The sequence below is a fragment of the Patagioenas fasciata genome, chromosome 17 (genome assembly GCF_037038585.1).
Source record: "Patagioenas fasciata isolate bPatFas1 chromosome 17, bPatFas1.hap1, whole genome shotgun sequence".
NCBI lineage: Eukaryota > Metazoa > Chordata > Aves > Columbiformes > Columbidae > Patagioenas > Patagioenas fasciata.
This window is the reverse complement of record NC_092536.1, coordinates 5,358,238-5,365,191: the sequence shown is the minus strand read 5'-3', so window position 1 is coordinate 5,365,191 and position 6,954 is coordinate 5,358,238. Positions and strand designations below refer to the sequence as shown.

The window sequence follows — 6,954 nt, the reverse complement described above, 5'->3', positions numbered from 1 at the left end:
CTTGTTTGGCAGCCGAATGGAAGCAATGGGGATTTTGCAGTAAGCACAGCAGGGAAGAAAACACCATGATCTAAAGCAAGCAAGCAAAATCTCATTTTCTCCTTGAATTTCAGAGGGATGAGCAGCAAACAAACAATTACTTCCACATGACTTTGCTGGGTAGGTCTATAATTCGCGAGTGACAGGGGACCGGTGCTCTGAAAGCGAGCTGCTGACTGATGGGTAACGGGGACCATGAGCTGCTGGCACAGGGTAAATCAGTGCGGTGGGGACATTCCTCCTTGGGGCTGTGGAAGTTCCTCATTCATCCCTTGCTCCCAGGACCCATTGTGTCTTGCTGAGCCTTGGAGAAGTGGGGCCAAAGGCTTGCAAGGCAGAAAATAGCAATTTTCTGTTTCTAAGAGCAAAAGCCACGCGTGGAAGGAGCAAGCGATTCTGTGTTGCGTTCCCCATGCCCCGCTGTGGTGCACGGTTTTATGTGCTGTAAAGTTTGTTGTGTTATTGGAAATGACATTTTGGCGGGGGGTTGTACACGGGAGTGCTGCTAAATAGGAATAAAAGGCAAGTGTTATTTCTTTCAGGCACAGCTTTAATTTTTCTCTAATCCCATGGCACAGAAGTTCAAATCCTGTACTTCTGTGGATGCTGTTTCCCCTGCATCTCTCTGCAGTTGTTTGATAGAACTGGGGATAAAGCAGGTGGTTCCAGCATGGTCGCTGACGGTGGGTCGGGCTGGGAGCGGGGCTGGAACCAGCACCAGCCTGCTGCAGTTTTAATCTCCAAAGAAAATATCATCAAAAGCCCTCCTAGCCCAACTGACTCTTTTCTGGTATTCCAGATATGTTCAAATCAGTCGCCTGCCTAATGAGCTTCTAAATATTACTGCATTTTTTTTTCTCTCTTTTTAGGCCAAGCGCACGGCGTTAGGCAGCGAGTGGAAGGAGAAATGCATTATGTAAACCGCGAGGGAAAAGCATCTGTTTTCCTCTCGCGCGCTCCCAGCACAACCTGCTGCTTAAACGGAACAAAGATGTGGCTGTGGAAAGTGAATCTTCTTGTTGGGCAAGAGAGAGGGACATTTGGGGTGTTGTTAGTGAAGTTTCTCTGAAGGAACGTGCAGCTGGGGCATGAAATGCATTGGGGATGGCGGCAGAGGGTGGGCAATGTCCCCTGTTACAGGGGATGCTCGCTGGGGCATGGGGCAGGACCAGGGTGAAACCCCCGGGAAAGTGCATCAGCCTCAGTGAAAGTGTTTGGTGGCCGCACTCCAGCAGGAATTAGGGGGGTGTCCCTGTGTCACCTGAGTTACCTGTGTCAGATAGTCCTGAGAGCAGAGCGGGGGTCCCTGGGGTGCTGCCCCTGGTGTGGGTTTCACTGGGGAGCTGCTTAAACTGGGAAAGCTGGGGTTGTGTCTGGAGCCCATGGCTGGAGAAACGCAATGAAATGCCATAACTTCTGATTAAAATGACTTTGCGGGGGTGAGAGGGGCATTAGCAGACCTGGTGCCATCCGGGGCTGTGGTTGTGCTGGGGCCTCCCCCTCCTGCCCCCTTCCCAGTTCAGTTTTGATTTTTCCCAACAAAACCCCAAGTTTAGGCAGCGCTTGGCTTATGGAGTCATTGGAGAAGCTGTGGTATTTCTTGTTTTTAAGCTTAAAATAGCCTGGAATTGTCTCTTTATGTTTCCTGCAGTCTGCTTCGCTTTCCAAACCTAAATGAGAGTCGTTGCGAAGCGAGGAGGAATTAAAATCCCTGGATTGAAATTTGTGTGTATTTTACGGGTGCATGACAACTAATGCAGGAGCTGCTCCCCCGATAAGCATTATTTTGGATCACAATAAACGCCGCATCAGATCAAGGCTTTTGGCAAGACTCATTTTATGGTGGTTATTAAAGGCTGAAGTGAAGTGCTTGGGGATGGGCCCCAGGGTGTGTCAGTAAATAGAGAAAGCAGAGGATCAAATCAAATGAAACACGTTTTGGGTCTTTGAAAAGCATATCTGGAAAGAGCTCGGCATTATTATTATTTGCAGTCTAATGTTGTTTTCTGCCTAAGTAATGTCGGGAAAGTGTCTTGAATAGCTTCCTAATTTGCGAGGGTCCCAAAGGCACAACGTTCGGAAGGAATCGGATTAACACTTATGAAAAATAAATTACAGGCTGAGTGCTCGTTAGATGATTTTGAATTAATTTATTGATCTGAGGCTGGAGTGTTAGAAAATAGCGGGGGGAAACAACTGATGGCACTTTATCTCCAAACAGACGTGATTCTGTGTGAAACGAGGGGATGGAACAGCTGATTTCTGGTAACCCCTTTGGTTTGAGGAGCTTGTGACAGGTGGGAAAGCCCAAGGGGCTCCACGGCACCATGGGGTATGTGGAAAAACCACTTTGTGATGTGGGGGTCACCCCTGGATAGGGTCGGGATGGTGGGGAGATCTCTGTCCCTGGAGATGCTCAGTGCTCACCCGGAGAGGGTCCTGAGCTGCCTGATGTACTGGGCTCTGCGTCCAGCCAGGGCTTGCACAGGCAGATCTCCAAGGTCTCTTCCAACCTCAATTAATTTGTGGTTAATGAAAATAGCTCCAGATACAGGCAGGCTTTTATTAGACCCAGCTTGAGCTCCAGCTCGCCCATCCGTGCTGACCACAGCAGGTGATGGAGCACCAGAGCACAAACCATCAGCGACCCCCCCGAAACAGTGTTGCCTTGAACAGCAGCATTTAATTTTTGCCAAGTATCTGTGGAAACTGTAACAGGCATTTCCCATGCAGTATAATATTCTCTTTTGTTGCTGCTTTCTCAATCTGCCCTCTCTTGAGCTGCTCTCTGAATTTCGTGGGCCTGCTACAGCGAAATAAGTTTCAGTGGAAGCTGGAAACTTGGCAAACTTCTGCGGTATAAAGTGGAGCTGGTGTTTCTTTTTAAAGGTTGAAAGCAAACACATCCCAGGAACTAACAGTCCATTAAAAACACAGATAACAGAGTCTCTGGGTGCCTCTCTGCTGGCAGGCGTCTGGCTGCCCATATTTACTTGATAACGTGGTGGCTTGTGCAGCAGGCACCGATACCTAAAAATAAATGAGGGAGCTGTTCCTTCGGGCTCTGGGTTAATCTGGTTTGGGGGAAAATGGTCCATGGTGCAAGCTCGGGAAACTATGCTATTGTTTTTTTAATGTAAAGCAGGAATGACAGTGCTGGGCCATATAAACAGAGAGCAGCCATAATGAGATGTTTATCACCAGGCACAGGGTGTGGATTTTTCCACGTGGGGCACTGCGGGTGCTCTTACTGGTGTTACTGGTCCTGCTCTCGGTGAGGGTTTGGTTCCAACACACTTGTTTGGGGCTCCCTGGGATCCCTCTTGCCATGGGTTGGAGTGGGGCAGCAGTGCCCACCCGGCCTCAGCACCGTCCTACTGGTTTGTACTGGAAGCTGCTGGGAGTGCTTGTTGCCATCCTGGATGGGGAAGAGGGCTGACCCGAGGAGCCTGGAGCCCCTTTTCCTTCCTGGATGCAGGTTTGGACTTTGGCAGCAGCAGCCGGCAGCTCGACTACAAGGATCTTGTGCTCTTCCTTGACAGTGGATATAAATCCTCCCAACGGTTGGGAAGGAGAAATACGCGGGCGCCGAGCTGCTGCCATCAATCCCGGTGCGGGGCAGTCGAGGCCGTGCCGAGAGCTCCCCACGGCGCTGCGGGGCTGGTTTGGGGTCCAAGCCCTGGTGTGAGGGGGACGGGGGGTTCTGGAGGAGCAGCAATATCTCAGATTAAAGGATTTGCCAACATCTAATGAAACAGGAGCCTCCAGGCTTCCATTAATTAACAAATTAGCTCATCAAGAGCCTCCCTAATTTGTCGAATATAAAGCTGCCCTATTAATTAAACAAGAGGACAGATTTTAATTTGCATGGCAAAACCACACATTTAATTGATAAATGACTCATTTAAACTGTTCTTGGTGAAAGTTTCCAGCAGTGGTGATGGGGACAAGCAAGATGTCACCGCTGGGCTCCTCCGAGCAGGCAGCCCCCGCGCCCAGGGCTTGAACTGCCGCCTTTGCCCCCACGCTGTGCTGTGTCCCCCCGCATCACTGGGGCTTGGGGACCACAGTGTCCCCTGCTGATAGTCCTGTCGTCACTCATCCTGCCAACGCTCCCTTCGCTCTCTAATTGGGGCTGATTACATCCAGCTCCTCTTCCCATAAATCCCGTTCGCTCATGGTTTCCCATGGCTGGTAAGTTATTCAGCAGAAGCTCCACACTGATGGCTAACGGGGGGTTCTGGGGGTGCTGGGGGTTCTCCAGGGCTGAGGGTGATGAGTGCCCTGGGACTCAGGGATAGGATGCCCAGGGAAATGTTATATCTCTCCCTGGGGAATCAGGCTCCATCGCTTCTCCTTGACGGTGGCTTCCGAAGCCCCACGCTGGTTTGTGCTCCCTGTTTGTGATAAAAGCAGCTCCCCGCAGTTGTCAGCCCTGATTTTTCCTCCGCTTGAAGGGCAGAAGAATAAATCAGAGGTCTCCTGACACTGGGATGATCTCTGTGTGGGATTAATCACTTACATAGCATCTCTCCAGCCAGGGGAGAAGCATCGAGCTGCGGTACCCCAGGTTCCCTTTTACCAACCTTTATTTTTTTTCCCCCAAAAAAATAAGGAGACGTCTTACCAGGAGAGCAGGTGAATTATGTGGAGTCCTGCCCGAGTTTTCAATTTAGGTCTATTGATTTATAAGGGCATTTCAATTACTGTGTCCTGCTCGGTGGCAGCACATGGAGTGGCCATACGTGAGCTCCATAACCCATTGGACCTTCTGTGGCTGCTCCAGGCTGACCCAGGCACAAATAATGAGGATTTCCTCTGCAACGCTTAGTAAATAAAAATCAGCAATTCATCAGCACGAGAACTTGTCTTATATGAAGAAAAGTCTGGAGAAAAATTGGAAGTGCGGGAGTTATCGTGAATATAATATATGAAGCAATTTGAATTTGGGAGAAGGCGATTTGAAATCCTATTAATTTTTTTTATTATTATTATTTTATTTTTTTTTAGTGTGGGCATGGTTGGGTGATTTCTGAGGGAGCTGAAGATTAACAAAATATATGGAGAAGAAGTGCCCTTCCCTGGGTGCCGGGCTTGGGCCGTCCCTGCCATCCCATGGCTCTCGGACCAGAGCTGCCGGCTGGAGAAGACGGAGGACTCAGGAACCCGAAAAGCTCTGAAATCCACCCAAAACCAGGGCAGCCCACACCTCATTGTTCCACTTTCTCTTCCTAGTGAGTGCTGGAGTATTAATAATCTTCCGGTGTAAAATTTTTAAAATTTCATTATGTCTCTGTGTCACAAGACGCAAAGCGGAGGCAAACCTAATTAAATTACCCAGAATTAAATCGCTGGCCCCTCCGGCAAAGCTTGGATTTACAAGGGATCTGAGATTCATCAGTTCTTCCACCAAGTCGGGAGCCAAAGTGCCCGGAGCCGTGGAGCAACCAGGATGGGAGGGAAGTGATGCTTACGGTGGATTTATTGATTAAGGTCCATAATTAATAGCGAAGACATCAGCGGGAGAGGGAAACTGCTGCCTCCATGGGGATGGGGGGAGGGCAGGATGGTTTTGGGGCTATTTAAAGGAAGAATCCTGCATTGCTGCTGCTGACTCTGCTTCGCCAGCCCAGGGCTGGTTGTTGCAAAGTACCTTTGTGGCCTTTTGATGTGGCTGATTTCTAAAACCCCAGCAGCAATCCCTCCGAGAGCACATTTTTAGGTAATGGTGGACCCGAGCAATAAAGTGACACATGGGGTTCTCATTTTCTGCCCCGTTGATGATGGAGACAGTGAATGTGACTCGTGTATTACTCACCGCTGGGGTTTGACACCCGTTACTCTGAGGGCTTGGGTTAGAGCCCTTTCTGCCAAGGTATTAAAAAAATAAAAAGCAAATTGAAATAATTTAAATAGACAGTTGATGCTGTTGGTGTTCCAGCAACTGTTTGGTGTGGTATGTATTATTTATGAGATGTCATTAATATGCAAATCCGCACCACTTGATTGGCTCTCCTGGCATGCTTCCAAAGCACTTATAAATTCAATGGGTCCCTGGCCCCAGCAGGTAACCTGACTCAATCCAGCATCACCCTCAAGCCCCATTTTCCTCTCCTGCAGCTTTTTACCTCAAATCCCATCCCTTTGCAGGCAAACCAGGAGCTGGCGTTGCATTTTCCAGTGGGAATTGCATCTCATCCCACGCATCCCAGATAAACGACATGACGCAGATGCATCTGCAGGTTAATTAAGAGTGAGCGGGTTGTCCAGCGCAAACCTCGTTGCTTCCAACCCTGCAGTCGTGGGCAGAAACCTCCGCCGGCTCTAAGGAGGGATGGGGGAAATATCCCGAGTCCAGCTACCAACATCACCTCTTTGCTGATTTTCCGCCCGGATCAAAGGTGGGAGCAGGACACGGAGGTTCCCTGGCTCTGGAGGCCGCATGGCTACAGGAAATTAAAGCTGGATAATTGCAGCAGACCTCTGGCAGGGCATGTAATTAAAGTGAGGATTTGACAGGGGTAGCTCTCCCAGCTATGCCAGGGGGTTGGCAGGATGGGAAAGATCTGCTGCTTGCGAATTAAAAAAACAAAGGCAGAAAACATCCCTTCTGCAGGGTATAAAACACGAGCAATGATCATCGCGCTGCTCGCAGGGCGGCAAGATGCTCGGATGCTTGGAGCCTGATTAAAACCAAGCTTTAATGACACTGTCCCTCTTGCTCCCAGTTAACTCAATAGCGCTGTCAACAGCCTCCCACCCCACCCTGGTGTCACAAAAAGGGATGGGAGAGGATGAGGGGAGCCCAAGCCCCCAGCAATTATCCTGGTGGGCAATTTAGTTTGCAGGAGACAGCGAGCTGACAGCAGCAATCCTAACGTTGCCCACTCCATGCCTGCACTTTGGGGCTGCTGC

The 6,954-nt window shown here is 49.7% G+C and overlaps 1 long non-coding RNA gene across 1 annotated transcript; it reads left to right on the top strand.

Moving 5' to 3' along the window:
* On the top strand, window positions 1–6,422 carry LOC139829285 (uncharacterized). The gene is made up of 3 exons (XR_011741726.1): window positions 1–159; window positions 5,050–5,273; window positions 6,190–6,422. It is a non-coding gene; the product is annotated as an uncharacterized lncRNA (long non-coding RNA).
* Window positions 6,423–6,954: the final 532 nt, after the last annotated feature.